The sequence below is a fragment of the Hyla sarda genome, unplaced genomic scaffold (genome assembly GCF_029499605.1).
Source record: "Hyla sarda isolate aHylSar1 unplaced genomic scaffold, aHylSar1.hap1 scaffold_942, whole genome shotgun sequence".
NCBI lineage: Eukaryota > Metazoa > Chordata > Amphibia > Anura > Hylidae > Hyla > Hyla sarda.
In genome coordinates this window covers 111,392-127,267 of record NW_026610972.1, presented here as the reverse complement: position 1 = coordinate 127,267, position 15,876 = coordinate 111,392, and the positions used below count along the sequence as shown (strand labels likewise).

Genomic DNA, 15,876 nt, shown 5'->3' with positions numbered 1-15,876 from the left:
ATTTTTACAACATTATACATAGGTGCTGAATACATAAAAAGCGACTGTTCAGCGACAGACAAGTCGCATCGGCTGAAAGTAGGCCAGAATGTCAGTCCATGTTGGAGCAGGTTTAGATACAGTCTAAAGCATAGATCTCAAAGTCTGTGCACAGAATTTAGCAAGGGCCTCGCACCTTCTGATGCATCAGGTAGGTGCACAATAGCATAGCCTAACCCTCTGTACTTTGGTCTATATTGATGCGGGACATAGACAGCCAGCTGATGACCAATTCATTAGTGCAATGGATGGCTGGAAGCATTTGTCTTTGCCTTTGCAATACCACAGAAGCAATGCATGGTCAATGTACAGCAATGACACACCTGTGTGAACAGCCAGGAGACCCCCCCCCCCCCCCCCCCATGTTATGTTACATAGTTACATAGTTAGTACGGTCGAAAAAAGACATATGTCCATCACGTTCAACCAGGGAATTAAGGGGTAGGGGTGTGGCGCGATATTGGGGAAGGGATGAGATTTTATATTTCTTCATAAGCATTAATCTTATTTTGTCAATTAGGAACATTCAGCACCCACCCGCTATCAAGGCAGCTGCCTATCATGTCATGCCCTACCTGCACAGGTGTGCTGGCTACTCAAATGATCCAATTAAGGAGGCCATTTAGTCAGCAGCAGCAGAAGTCCTGTGCCTGGACGCTCCAACAGGGGCCAGACACAAGCAGAAGCAGAAGCAGCAGAAGCAGCAGCAGCACCACCTTTTGTTTTTTGGCTGCAGCAGCAGCAAGGCCCACAGGGCTGGCTAGCTGGCTAGCCAGCAAGCAGGTAGCAATGAAAGTAGGAATCTTTCTTTTTAACCCTGTAAGGGGGTGGTGCACTGTACCCGAAGATACTGCCATATCGGGTCAATGCATAGGGCGACGGAAGCAAGCTTCGAAATCGGCCCCCGTTCTCAAAAATCCATTTAATATATGGTCCCCAGATAGGGGACGTATCAGATATTAAACTGATAAGAACAGATTTTTTTTTTTTTTATCTAAAGCCGAGGAACGTGCTTTCGATTCACCCAAAGTGCAAGAAAAAGTGCAAACGTGTTACACTAAAAAAACGTGCACAAAGGATGCGGTCTATCGCAAGCCCTTCTCCGATAGGAGAGAGGCCCCCCAACAAACCTTACCCTTCACCTCCGGACCAAAAGGTACCTGCGAGGTTCCAGGTTCGATGTCCCTTTTCGCCGAAGCTACTAGGGGACCACAAATGCTCCCGGCATCCCCCTTGGCGTTGGCCAAGGTATCTGCCCGCAGAGCCGATTACGGTAGGTACCCTGCCAAAGCAGGAGTACCCGGGGTGTTTGCAGGGAGGTGCGGAACCTAATGGCCACACACACCTCCCCTAGACCGCCAGGAGGGACACCCAGAAGGGCTACCGCATCCTGACAAATCCTGTGAACACACAACACGCAAAAAGTGACACAGTGAGACAAAGAAGAAATAAATAAGTGAATGTGTGCAGATATACTGCCCGGACATCCGGCCGGATCTATAAAAATTTCTCTGATCCTAGCCAGAAGGCCGGGAATCAAGAGGTGAGTGCCACAAGGTGAAGAGATTATGGTGCCCGTGCTTCAACTCAGTGAGTCTATTCTCCCAGTGAGTTTCGGCACCTCGGGGTCACCACTCCCCGAGGCACAAAAGTACCTCGGCTCTAGACCCTCTCAGCCTCATGGCGAGACCCGGAGGGAACAGGTCACATCGGGGCAGCCGTCGAGCTGATTCCTCAGAACCAGCCCCGGAAAGCCCTGGTACACCTGCATCCTCCATGCAGCACCCATCCCAACCAGCATGAAAACTGATAAGAACAGATACTACACTTGATCTTAGCCAAAAGGCCGAGAAGCGATAACCGTGAAAGGGGCGGGCCCAACAAGGTCCCCTTCATGGGCACTATCACTGCTTGCTGTCAGGGAGGCTGCCAGACAATTTTCCATGCACACTCTGGGCTGGGGGGCAGTCAACCACCAGTACACACAGCAGAACCTAAACCCATACCATTATTGCTAAGCAGCAAGACAGGGGCCCATTGCACTCCCACGGGGCCTTTTTAAATGCAATCCATAACCCGGATTTGCCAGGAACCCTTCTTACTCCTCCTACTTGCATGTGACACTGGGCTTAGGATCTGCATAGGAAACACACACACAAGCACACACCTACCTTTGTTGCCTGCAGATGCCTCCTTGGCTGTCCCCAAACGGTATCAAACCAACACCCACGGGAAGCTGTAAGCATAGAGGACATGCCTGCACCCCATTGGACTTACCTGTGTGGGTTAAATCCGGGTTATTTGACAACCTATGGCGGTGATGGTTCTGCTCAGGCAGAGCAGTGCTGATGCTCCTCATAAAGCTGCCGCTGCTGTGAAGGTTCTAGGTGACATCACAAATCCCTATGGTTACATACACAACAAAGCTGGGTTGTTGTTGTTTACACTCTGCAAGGCCTGTGGAAGTGAGTGACATCATAGCACTGTAGTTCTGAGGGTTCAAGATGGATGCAACAATCTCCTGTTGCTTCTATGAAGGCCGTAAGAGACGACATCACCAAACAGCTCCATAGTCACATACACAGCAAAGGAGAGATGTTGTTTACACCTAGTGATGTCAGTGGTATTGAGTGACATCACAGCACAGTGCTAAGGCTCCTGGGCCTGGACACAGCAGCGGCTGCAATATCTCAACGGAGAATACGTTTATATCTATGTGTGTGTGTGCGCATATATATATATATATATATATATATATATATATATATATATATATATATTCTCCGCCGAAATCACTTTTAAACCCATTTCCACCTTTTTTTCCCTTCTCTTCCTCTTACTTTTTTTTCACGTTTTTTTACGTTTTTCTCCTTTTCGCCTCTTTTCTGGGCGTATTATTATTCTTTTTCTTCTTTTTTTTCGTCTAATGCATACCCCATCAGTGCAGCAATGCTTATTCAATACCGCCAGCAGATGGAGACACTGGGGGATAATTTTCTAAGGATTTATACTGATTTTTCCTGTCTGAATTTGTCGCACAGAAAGTTGCAGGCCAAATATGTGTGACATTTCTGCGACTTTAGCTTCTAGAGCATTTTTACAACATTATACATAGGTGCTGAATACATAAAAAGCGACTGTTCAGCGACAGACAAGTCGCATCGGCTGAAAGTAGGCCAGAATGTCAGTCCATGTTGGAGCAGGTTTAGATACAGTCTAAAGCATAGATCTCAAAGTCTGTGCACAGAATTTAGCAAGGGCCTCGCACCTTCTGATGCATCAGGTAGGTGCACAATAGCATAGCCTAACCCTCTGTACTTTGGTCTATATTGATGCGGGACATAGACAGCCAGCTGATGACCAATCCATTAGTGCAATGGATGGCTGGAAGCATTTGTCTTTGCCTTTGCAATACCACAGAAGCAATGCATGGTCAATGTACAGCAATGACACACCTGTGTGAACAGCCAGGAGACCCCCCCCCCCCCCCCCCATGTTATGTTACATAGTTACATAGTTAGTACGGTCGAAAAAAGACATATGTCCATCACGTTCAACCAGGGAATTAAGGGGTAGGGGTGTGGCGCGATATTGGGGAAGGGATGAGATTTTATATTTCTTCATAAGCATTAATCTTATTTTGTCAATTAGGAACATTCAGCACCCACCCGCTATCAAGGCAGCTGCCTATCATGTCATGCCCTACCTGCACAGGTGTGCTGGCTACTCAAATGATCCAATTAAGGAGGCCATTTAGTCAGCAGCAGCAGAAGTCCTGTGCCTGGACGCTCCAACAGGGGCCAGACACAAGCAGAAGCAGAAGCAGCAGAAGCAGCAGCAGCACTAGACTTGTGCACTAGAAAAATTTTCGTTTAATTTCGTTTCGTTTTTTCGTTTTGGAAAAATTTTTCGGTTCGGCAATATTTTCGGTTTAGATTTTTCGGATACATTCGGTATTCGGGTATTCGTGTGTTGTTTTTTCGGATACATTCGGTATTCGGGTACATTCGGTAAATCTTTTTAGTCTTTTTTTGGACTTTAGCGATCCTAATAAATAATGGAGATACCTTTTTTATTAAAATTTCGCATGGTATCATAAAAAAATCATAATAAAAAAGATACAGTGGTGATGAAAAAAATTGTATCTAACGAAATGTATCTTTTTTATTATGAAATGTTTATTCATTTTTAAACAGGGATCAATTTATGTGAGCGGGTAAAGCACTAAAAATGTAGCCGACAATAATGAAAATGTAGTGTGTGCGTGTTTTTCACTTTTTTTTAAAACATTTTTTAGGTAGTACTACTACTCCCAGCATGGAACACACTCTTCCATGATGGGAGTAGTAGTTACCTGTACTAATTGACAGATTGCAGGGGTCCCTTGCGATCCTCTTGTATAATGTACAGATGCGGCAGGAGCTCTTCTATGGTCCCCTGCACTCACGTATATGTACACATATTCATATTTCCCGCAGAGCTGTGATTGGCCAGATGGTTCCAGCCAATCACAGCTCTCTGTGAGAAATAGGAATATGTGTATATATACGGCCGTGCAGGGGACCATAGGAGAGCGGCCGCCGCATTCATACATTATACTGGAGGATCGCAGCGGCTGTCAGGAGTGATACCTGCAGTGATCTTTCCTTTACTACAAGTACTAATACTCCCAAAATGGAGTACACTCTGCTCCATGCTGGGAGCTGTAGTACCTGCATTAATAGACAGATCGCAGCGGGTGTCAGAAGTTACACTCGCTGCCATATGTCTATTAATGCAGGTACTACAGCTCCCAGCATGGAGCAGAGTGTGCTCCATGTTGGGAGTATTAGTACCTGCAGTAAGGGACAGATCCCAGGGATGTCACTCCTCCTGACACCCGCTGCGATCCTCCTTATGTGAATGTCGGGATCAGCTGTTCTCAGGGCTACAGAGCCGGGAGAACAGCTGACGCTGAGCCGTAGGTATATATCGTATATCTACTGCCCAGCAAGAACTTACAGTGAGCCTGCAATGTGTATACAGTATACACATTGCTGGCTCACTTAACCCCTTGCTGAGCTGTGCGCTATGCGCAAGCCCAGCAAAGGAAGAGTTAACTTACACTGCTGGACAGTGTAGGTTAACCCTTTGGGCGGTATACACTATATACAGCTATCTATAGATAGCTGTATACAGTGTATACAGAAGACGAAGTCCAGCTTACTTCCCTCGAGTCCCGGGCCGGGTTCGTGTAGCTCCGCCCCCTAGTGATGACGTCATTAGGGGGCGGAGCTACAGAAGGGAACAAGGCTAGTTTATCTGAAGCTCTGTTCACATTGTACGTTTTGTATAATGTGAATAGACCCTTCTGGCAGTGTCTACCCAGACAGGGAGACTCCAGCTGTTGCTAAACTACAACTCCCAGAATGCCCAGACAGCCAAAGGCTGTCTGGGCATGCTGGGAGTTGTAGTTTTGCACCAATTGGTGGCTCCCTGTTTGGGTAGACATTGCATCATGGGTGCTCTCCCCAGCGGACAGCGCCAAAAATGTCATAACCAATTTTTTCTGTTTTTTTTTCTTCTCGTTTCAGATCCGTGTATGCAGAGGATTACTGCGGATTCGATGGATTACGGCGGATTATTATTTTTCCCTTTAATAAAATGGTTAACGAGGGCTGTGGGGGAGTGTTTTTTTAAATAAAATAATTTTTCCAATGTGTTGTGTTTTTTTTTTATTTTTATAAAATTTTCAGGGTTAGTAGCGGAAGCTGTCTTATTGACGGAATCCATTACTAGGCCAGGGCTTAGTGCTAGCCCCAAAAACAGCTAGCGCTAACCCCCAATTATTACCCCGGTACCCACCGCCACAGGGGTGCCGGGAAGAGCCGGTACCAACAGGCCCGGAGCGTCAAAAATGGCGCTCCTGGACCTAGGCGGTAACAGGCTGGCGTTATTTAGGCTGGGGAGGGCCAGTAACAATGGTCCTCACCCACCCTGGTAACGTCAGGCTGTTGCTGTTTGGTTGGTATAGTGCTGAGAATGAAAATACGGGGAACCCTATGCGTTTTTTTTTTAAATTTAAATAAAAAAATTAAAAAAAAAAAACGCATAGGGTTCCCCGTATTTTCATTCTCAGCCAGATACCAACCAAACAGCAACAGCCTGACGTTACCAGGGTGGGCGAGGACCATTGTTTTTGGCCCTCCCCAGCCTAAATAACGCCAGCCTGTTACCGCCTAGGCCCAGGAGCGCCATTTTGACGCTCCGGGCCTGTTGGTACCGGCTCTTCCCGGCACCCCTGTGGCGGTGGGTACCGGGGTAATAATTGGGGGTTAGCGCTAGCTGTTTTTGGGGCTAGCACTAAGCCCTGGCCTAGTAATGGATTCCGTCAATAAGACAGCGTCCACTACCAACCTTGAAAATTCAATAAAAAAAAAAAAAAAAAACACAACACATTGGAAAAATTATTTTATTTAAAAAAACACTCCCCCACAGCCCTCGTTAACCATTTTATTAAAGGAAAAAATAAATAATCCGCCGTAATCCATCGAATCCGCAGTAATCCTCTGCATACACGGATCTGAAACGAGAAGAAAAAAACACAAAAAATTGGTTATGACATTTTTGGCGCTGTCCGCTGGGGAGAGCACCCATGATGCAATGTCTACCCAAACAGGGAGCCACCAATTGGTGCAAAACTATAACTCCCAGCATGCCCAGACAGCCTTTGGCTGTCTGGGCATGCTGGGAGTTGTAGTTTAGCAACAGCTGGAGTCTCCCTGTCTGGGTAGACACTGCCAGAAGGGTCTGTTCACATTATACAAAACGTACAATGTGAACAGAGCTTCAGATTAATTAGCCTTGTTCCCTTCTGTAGCCCCGCCCCTAATTACGTCATCACTAGGGGGCGGAGCTACACGAACCCCGTCCGGGACTCGAGGGAAGTAAGCTGGACTTCGTCTTCTGTATACACTGTATACAGCTATCTATAGATAGCTGTATATAGTGTATACCGCCCAAAGGGTTAACCTACACTGTCCAGCAGTGTAAGTTAACTCTTCCCTTGCTGGGCTTGCGCATAGCGCACAGCTCAGCAAGGGGTTAAGTGAGCCAGCAATGTGTATACTGTCTACACATTGCAGGCTCACTGTAAGTTCTTGCTGGGCAGTAGATATACGATATATACCTACGGCTCAGCATCAGCTGTTCTCCCGGCTCTGTAGCCCTGAGAACAGCTGATCCCGACATTCACATAAGGACGATCGCAGCAGGTGTCAGGAGGAGTGACATCCCTGGGATCTGTCCCTTACTGCAGGTACTAATACTCCCAACATGGAGCACACTCTGCTCCATGCTGGGAGCTGTAGTACCTGCATTAATAGACATATGGCAGCGAGTGTAACTTCTGACACCCGCTGCGATCTGTCTATTAATACAGGTACTACAGTTCCCAGCATGGAGCAGAGTGTACTCCATGTTGGGAGTATTAGTACTTGTAGTAAAGGAAAGATCACTGCGGGTATCACTCCTGACACCCGCTGCGATCCTCCAGTATAATGTATGAATGCAGCGGCCGCTCTCCTATGGTCCCCTGCACGGCCGTATATATACACATATTCCTATTTCTCACAGAGAGCTGTGATTGTCTGGAACCATCTGGCCAATCACAGCTCTGCGGGAAATATGAATATGTGTACATATACGTGAGTGCAGGGGACCATAGAAGAGCGGCCGCCGCATCTATACATTATACAAGAGAATCGCAAGGGACCCCTGCGATCTGTCAATTAGTACAGGTAACTACTACTCCCATCATGGAAGAGTGTGTTCCATGCTGGGAGTAGTAGTACTACCTAAAAAATGTTTTAAAAAAAAGTGAAAAACACGCACACTCTACATTTTCATTATTGTCGGCTACATTTTTAGTGCTTTACCCGCTCACATAAATTGATCCCTGTTTAAAAATGAATAAACATTTCATAATAAAAATGATACATTTCATTAGATACAATTTTTTCCATCACCACTGTATCTTTTTTATTATGATTTTTTTATGATACCCTACGAAATTTTTATAAAAAAGGTATCTCCATAATTTTTTAGGATCGCTAAAGTCCAAAAAAAGAATAAAAATATTTACCGAATGTACCCGAATACCGAATGTATGCGAAAAATCAAACTATATTCGTTCGTTTACGGATAACGAATGCATTATTGTCGGGAAATAACGAATGTATTCGTTACTTTGCTATTCGTATTATCGTGGCTATTCGGGAATGTTCAAAATATGTTTTCGTGCATTCGGATCGGTCCGAATGCACGAAAACGGTAAAATTCGTTAATTTAGACATTCGTGCCGAACCGAATTGCACATGTCTAAGCAGCACCACCTTTTGTTTTTTGGCTGCAGCAGCAGCAAGGCCCACAGGGCTGGCTAGCTGGCTAGCCAGCAAGCAGGTAGCAATGAAAGTAGGAATCTTTCTTTTTAACCCTGTAAGGGGGTGGTGCACTGTACCCGAAGATACTGCCATATCGGGTCAATGCATAGGGCGACGGAAGCAAGCTTCGAAATCGGCCCCCGTTCTCAAAAATCCATTTAATATATGGTCCCCAGATAGGGGACGTATCAGATATTAAACTGATAAGAACAGATACTACACTTGATCTTAGCCAAAAGGCCGAGAAGCGATAACCGTGAAAGGGGCGGGCCCAACAAGGTCCCCTTCATGGGCACTATCACTGCTTGCTGTCAGGGAGGCTGCCAGACAATTTTCCATGCACACTCTGGGCTGGGGGGCAGTCAACCACCAGTACACACAGCAGAACCTAAACCCATACCATTATTGCTAAGCAGCAAGACAGGGGCCCATTGCACTCCCACGGGGCCTTTTTAAATGCAATCCATAACCCGGATTTGCCAGGAACCCTTCTTACTCCTCCTACTTGCATGTGACACTGGGCTTAGGATCTGCATAGGAAACACACACACAAGCACACACCTACCTTTGTTGCCTGCAGATGCCTCCTTGGCTGTCCCCAAACGGTATCAAACCAACACCCACGGGAAGCTGTAAGCATAGAGGACATGCCTGCACCCCATTGGACTTACCTGTGTGGGTTAAATCCGGGTTATTTGACAACCTATGGCGGTGATGGTTCTGCTCAGGCAGAGCAGTGCTGATGCTCCTCATAAAGCTGTCGCTGCTGTGAAGGTTCTAGGTGACATCACAAATCCCTATGGTTACATACACAACAAAGCTGGGTTGTTGTTGTTTACACTCTGCAAGGCCTGTGGAAGTGAGTGACATCATAGCACTGTAGTTCTGAGGGTTCAAGATGGATGCAACAATCTCCTGTTGCTTCTATGAAGGCCGTAATAGACGACATCACCAAACAGCTCCATAGTCACATACACAGCAAAGGAGAGATGTTGTTTACACCTAGTGATGTCAGTGGTATTGAGTGACATCACAGCACAGTGCTAAGGCTCCTGGGCCTGGACACAGCAGCGGCTGCAATATCTCAACGGAGAATACGTTTATATCTATGTGTGTGTGTGCGCATATATATATATATATATATATATATATATATATATTTCTCCGCCGAAATCACTTTTAAACCCATTTCCACCTTTTTTTCCCTTCTCTTCCTCTTACTTTTTTTTCACGTTTTTTTACGTTTTTCTCCTTTTCGCCTCTTTTCTGGGCGTATTATTCTTCTTTTTCTTCTTTTTTTTCGTCTAATGCATACCCCATCAGTGCAGCAATGCTTATTCAATACCGCCAGCAGATGGAGACACTGGGGGATAATTTTCTAAGGATTTATACTGATTTTTCCTGTCTGAATTTGTCGCACAGAAAGTTGCAGGCCAAATATGTGTGACATTTCTGCGACTTTAGCTTCTAGAGCATTTTTACAACATTATACATAGGTGCTGAATACATAAAAAGCGACTGTTCAGCGACAGACAAGTCGCATCGGCTGAAAGTAGGCCAGAATGTCAGTCCATGTTGGAGCAGGTTTAGATACAGTCTAAAGCATAGATCTCAAAGTCTGTGCACAGAATTTAGCAAGGGCCTCGCACCTTCTGATGCATCAGGTAGGTGCACAATAGCATAGCCTAACCCTCTGTACTTTGGTCTATATTGATGCGGGACATAGACAGCCAGCTGATGACCAATCCATTAGTGCAATGGATGGCTGGAAGCATTTGTCTTTGCCTTTGCAATACCACAGAAGCAATGCATGGTCAATGTACAGCAATGACACACCTGTGTGAACAGCCAGGAGACCCCCCCCCCCCCCCCCCATGTTATGTTACATAGTTACATAGTTAGTACGGTCGAAAAAAGACATATGTCCATCACGTTCAACCAGGGAATTAAGGGGTAGGGGTGTGGCGCGATATTGGGGAAGGGATGAGATTTTATATTTCTTCATAAGCATTAATCTTATTTTGTCAATTAGGAACATTCAGCACCCACCCGCTATCAAGGCAGCTGCCTATCATGTCATGCCCTACCTGCACAGGTGTGCTGGCTACTCAAATGATCCAATTAAGGAGGCCATTTAGTCAGCAGCAGCAGAAGTCCTGTGCCTGGACGCTCCAACAGGGGCCAGACACAAGCAGAAGCAGAAGCAGCAGAAGCAGCAGCAGCACCACCTTTTGTTTTTTGGCTGCAGCAGCAGCAAGGCCCACAGGGCTGGCTAGCTGGCTAGCCAGCAAGCAGGTAGCAATGAAAGTAGGAATCTTTCTTTTTAACCCTGTAAGGGGGTGGTGCACTGTACCCGAAGATACTGCCATATCGGGTCAATGCATAGGGCGACGGAAGCAAGCTTCGAAATCGGCCCCCGTTCTCAAAAATCCATTTAATATATGGTCCCCAGATAGGGGACGTATCAGATATTAAACTGATAAGAACAGATACTACACTTGATCTTAGCCAAAAGGCCGAGAAGCGATAACCGTGAAAGGGGCGGGCCCAACAAGGTCCCCTTCATGGGCACTATCACTGCTTGCTGTCAGGGAGGCTGCCAGACAATTTTCCATGCACACTCTGGGCTGGGGGGCAGTCAACCACCAGTACACACAGCAGAACCTAAACCCATACCATTATTGCTAAGCAGCAAGACAGGGGCCCATTGCACTCCCACGGGGCCTTTTTAAATGCAATCCATAACCCGGATTTGCCAGGAACCCTTCTTACTCCTCCTACTTGCATGTGACACTGGGCTTAGGATCTGCATAGGAAACACACACACAAGCACACACCTACCTTTGTTGCCTGCAGATGCCTCCTTGGCTGTCCCCAAACGGTATCAAACCAACACCCACGGGAAGCTGTAAGCATAGAGGACATGCCTGCACCCCATTGGACTTACCTGTGTGGGTTAAATCCGGGTTATTTGACAACCTATGGCGGTGATGGTTCTGCTCAGGCAGAGCAGTGCTGATGCTCCTCATAAAGCTGTCGCTGCTGTGAAGGTTCTAGGTGACATCACAAATCCCTATGGTTACATACACAACAAAGCTGGGTTGTTGTTGTTTACACTCTGCAAGGCCTGTGGAAGTGAGTGACATCATAGCACTGTAGTTCTGAGGGTTCAAGATGGATGCAACAATCTCCTGTTGCTTCTATGAAGGCCGTAATAGACGACATCACCAAACAGCTCCATAGTCACATACACAGCAAAGGAGAGATGTTGTTTACACCTAGTGATGTCAGTGGTATTGAGTGACATCACAGCACAGTGCTAAGGCTCCTGGGCCTGGACACAGCAGCGGCTGCAATATCTCAACGGAGAATACGTTTATATCTATGTGTGTGTGTGCGCATATATATATATATATATATATATATATATATATATATATATATTTCTCCGCCGAAATCACTTTTAAACCCATTTCCACCTTTTTTTCCCTTCTCTTCCTCTTACTTTTTTTTCACGTTTTTTTACGTTTTTCTCCTTTTCGCCTCTTTTCTGGGCGTATTATTCTTCTTTTTCTTCTTTTTTTTCGTCTAATGCATACCCCATCAGTGCAGCAATGCTTATTCAATACCGCCAGCAGATGGAGACACTGGGGGATAATTTTCTAAGGATTTATACTGATTTTTCCTGTCTGAATTTGTCGCACAGAAAGTTGCAGGCCAAATATGTGTGACATTTCTGCGACTTTAGCTTCTAGAGCATTTTTACAACATTATACATAGGTGCTGAATACATAAAAAGCGACTGTTCAGCGACAGACAAGTCGCATCGGCTGAAAGTAGGCCAGAATGTCAGTCCATGTTGGAGCAGGTTTAGATACAGTCTAAAGCATAGATCTCAAAGTCTGTGCACAGAATTTAGCAAGGGCCTCGCACCTTCTGATGCATCAGGTAGGTGCACAATAGCATAGCCTAACCCTCTGTACTTTGGTCTATATTGATGCGGGACATAGACAGCCAGCTGATGACCAATCCATTAGTGCAATGGATGGCTGGAAGCATTTGTCTTTGCCTTTGCAATACCACAGAAGCAATGCATGGTCAATGTACAGCAATGACACACCTGTGTGAACAGCCAGGAGACCCCCCCCCCCCCCCCCCCCATGTTATGTTACATAGTTACATAGTTAGTACGGTCGAAAAAAGACATATGTCCATCACGTTCAACCAGGGAATTAAGGGGTAGGGGTGTGGCGCGATATTGGGGAAGGGATGAGATTTTATATTTCTTCATAAGCATTAATCTTATTTTGTCAATTAGGAACATTCAGCACCCACCCGCTATCAAGGCAGCTGCCTATCATGTCATGCCCTACCTGCACAGGTGTGCTGGCTACTCAAATGATCCAATTAAGGAGGCCATTTAGTCAGCAGCAGCAGAAGTCCTGTGCCTGGACGCTCCAACAGGGGCCAGACACAAGCAGAAGCAGAAGCAGCAGAAGCAGCAGCAGCACCACCTTTTGTTTTTTGGCTGCAGCAGCAGCAAGGCCCACAGGGCTGGCTAGCTGGCTAGCCAGCAAGCAGGTAGCAATGAAAGTAGGAATCTTTCTTTTTAACCCTGTAAGGGGGTGGTGCACTGTACCCGAAGATACTGCCATATCGGGTCAATGCATAGGGCGACGGAAGCAAGCTTCGAAATCGGCCCCCGTTCTCAAAAATCCATTTAATATATGGTCCCCAGATAGGGGACGTATCAGATATTAAACTGATAAGAACAGATACACTACACTTGATCTTAGCCAAAAGGCCGAGAAGCGATAACCGTGAAAGGGGCGGGCCCAACAAGGTCCCCTTCATGGGCACTATCACTGCTTGCTGTCAGGGAGGCTGCCAGACAATTTTCCATGCACACTCTGGGCTGGGGGGCAGTCAACCACCAGTACACACAGCAGAACCTAAACCCATACCATTATTGCTAAGCAGCAAGACAGGGGCCCATTGCACTCCCACGGGGCCTTTTTAAATGCAATCCATAACCCGGATTTGCCAGGAACCCTTCTTACTCCTCCTACTTGCATGTGACACTGGGCTTAGGATCTGCATAGGAAACACACACACAAGCACACACCTACCTTTGTTGCCTGCAGATGCCTCCTTGGCTGTCCCCAAACGGTATCAAACCAACACCCACGGGAAGCTGTAAGCATAGAGGACATGCCTGCACCCCATTGGACTTACCTGTGTGGGTTAAATCCGGGTTATTTGACAACCTATGGCGGTGATGGTTCTGCTCAGGCAGAGCAGTGCTGATGCTCCTCATAAAGCTGTCGCTGCTGTGAAGGTTCTAGGTGACATCACAAATCCCTATGGTTACATACACAACAAAGCTGGGTTGTTGTTGTTTACACTCTGCAAGGCCTGTGGAAGTGAGTGACATCATAGCACTGTAGTTCTGAGGGTTCAAGATGGATGCAACAATCTCCTGTTGCTTCTATGAAGGCCGTAATAGACGACATCACCAAACAGCTCCATAGTCACATACACAGCAAAGGAGAGATGTTGTTTACACCTAGTGATGTCAGTGGTATTGAGTGACATCACAGCACAGTGCTAAGGCTCCTGGGCCTGGACACAGCAGCGGCTGCAATATCTCAACGGAGAATACGTTTATATCTATGTGTGTGTGTGCGCATATATATATATATATATATATATATATATATATATATATATATATATATTTCTCCGCCGAAATCACTTTTAAACCCATTTCCACCTTTTTTTCCCTTCTCTTCCTCTTACTTTTTTTTCACGTTTTTTTACGTTTTTCTCCTTTTCGCCTCTTTTCTGGGCGTATTATTCTTCTTTTTCTTCTTTTTTTTCGTCTAATGCATACCCCATCAGTGCAGCAATGCTTATTCAATACCGCCAGCAGATGGAGACACTGGGGGATAATTTTCTAAGGATTTATACTGATTTTTCCTGTCTGAATTTGTCGCACAGAAAGTTGCAGGCCAAATATGTGTGACATTTCTGCGACTTTAGCTTCTAGAGCATTTTTACAACATTATACATAGGTGCTGAATACATAAAAAGCGACTGTTCAGCGACAGACAAGTCGCATCGGCTGAAAGTAGGCCAGAATGTCAGTCCATGTTGGAGCAGGTTTAGATACAGTCTAAAGCATAGATCTCAAAGTCTGTGCACAGAATTTAGCAAGGGCCTCGCACCTTCTGATGCATCAGGTAGGTGCACAATAGCATAGCCTAACCCTCTGTACTTTGGTCTATATTGATGCGGGACATAGACAGCCAGCTGATGACCAATCCATTAGTGCAATGGATGGCTGGAAGCATTTGTCTTTGCCTTTGCAATACCACAGAAGCAATGCATGGTCAATGTACAGCAATGACACACCTGTGTGAACAGCCAGGAGACCCCCCCCCCCCCCCCCATGTTATGTTACATAGTTACATAGTTAGTACGGTCGAAAAAAGACATATGTCCATCACGTTCAACCAGGGAATTAAGGGGTAGGGGTGTGGCGCGATATTGGGGAAGGGATGAGATTTTATATTTCTTCATAAGCATTAATCTTATTTTGTCAATTAGGAACATTCAGCACCCACCCGCTATCAAGGCAGCTGCCTATCATGTCATGCCCTACCTGCACAGGTGTGCTGGCTACTCAAATGATCCAATTAAGGAGGCCATTTAGTCAGCAGCAGCAGAAGTCCTGTGCCTGGACGCTCCAACAGGGGCCAGACACAAGCAGAAGCAGAAGCAGCAGAAGCAGCAGCAGCACCACCTTTTGTTTTTTGGCTGCAGCAGCAGCAAGGCCCACAGGGCTGGCTAGCTGGCTAGCCAGCAAGCAGGTAGCAATGAAAGTAGGAATCTTTCTTTTTAACCCTGTAAGGGGGTGGTGCACTGTACCCGAAGATACTGCCATATCGGGTCAATGCATAGGGCGACGGAAGCAAGCTTCGAAATCGGCCCCCGTTCTCAAAAATCCATTTAATATATGGTCCCCAGATAGGGGACGTATCAGATATTAAACTGATAAGAACAGATACTACACTTGATCTTAGCCAAAAGGCCGAGAAGCGATAACCGTGAAAGGGGCGGGCCCAACAAGGTCCCCTTCATGGGCACTATCACTGCTTGCTGTCAGGGAGGCTGCCAGACAATTTTCCATGCACACTCTGGGCTGGGGGGCAGTCAACCACCAGTACACACAGCAGAACCTAAACCCATACCATTATTGCTAAGCAGCAAGACAGGGGCCCATTGCACTCCCACGGGGCCTTTTTAAATGCAATCCATAACCCGGATTTGCCAGGAACCCTTCTTACTCCTCCTACTTGCATGTGACACTGGGCTTAGGATCTGCATAGGAAACACACACACAAGCACACACCTA

At 46.2% G+C, this 15,876-nt stretch overlaps 4 non-coding genes and 2 pseudogenes across 4 annotated transcripts; all 6 read right to left on the bottom strand.

The window, feature by feature from the left end:
* Positions 1–864: 864 nt before the first annotated feature.
* On the bottom strand, positions 865–1,044 carry LOC130350344 (U2 spliceosomal RNA; annotated as a pseudogene).
* Positions 1,045–1,737: 693 nt separating this feature from the next.
* Positions 1,738–1,897, bottom strand: LOC130350354 (U2 spliceosomal RNA; annotated as a pseudogene).
* Positions 1,898–8,520: 6,623 nt separating this feature from the next.
* On the bottom strand, positions 8,521–8,711 carry LOC130350329 (U2 spliceosomal RNA). Its single transcript, XR_008887471.1, has one exon. It is a non-coding gene; the product is annotated as a U2 spliceosomal RNA (small nuclear RNA).
* Positions 8,712–10,796: 2,085 nt separating this feature from the next.
* On the bottom strand, positions 10,797–10,987 carry LOC130350328 (U2 spliceosomal RNA). Its single transcript, XR_008887470.1, has one exon. It is a non-coding gene; the product is annotated as a U2 spliceosomal RNA (small nuclear RNA).
* Positions 10,988–13,082: 2,095 nt separating this feature from the next.
* Positions 13,083–13,275, bottom strand: LOC130350334 (U2 spliceosomal RNA). The gene has a single exon (XR_008887476.1). It is a non-coding gene; the product is annotated as a U2 spliceosomal RNA (small nuclear RNA).
* A 2,098-nt stretch (positions 13,276–15,373) lies between these two features.
* On the bottom strand, positions 15,374–15,564 carry LOC130350326 (U2 spliceosomal RNA). Its single transcript, XR_008887469.1, has one exon. It is a non-coding gene; the product is annotated as a U2 spliceosomal RNA (small nuclear RNA).
* Between the last annotated feature and the right edge of the window lie 312 nt (positions 15,565–15,876).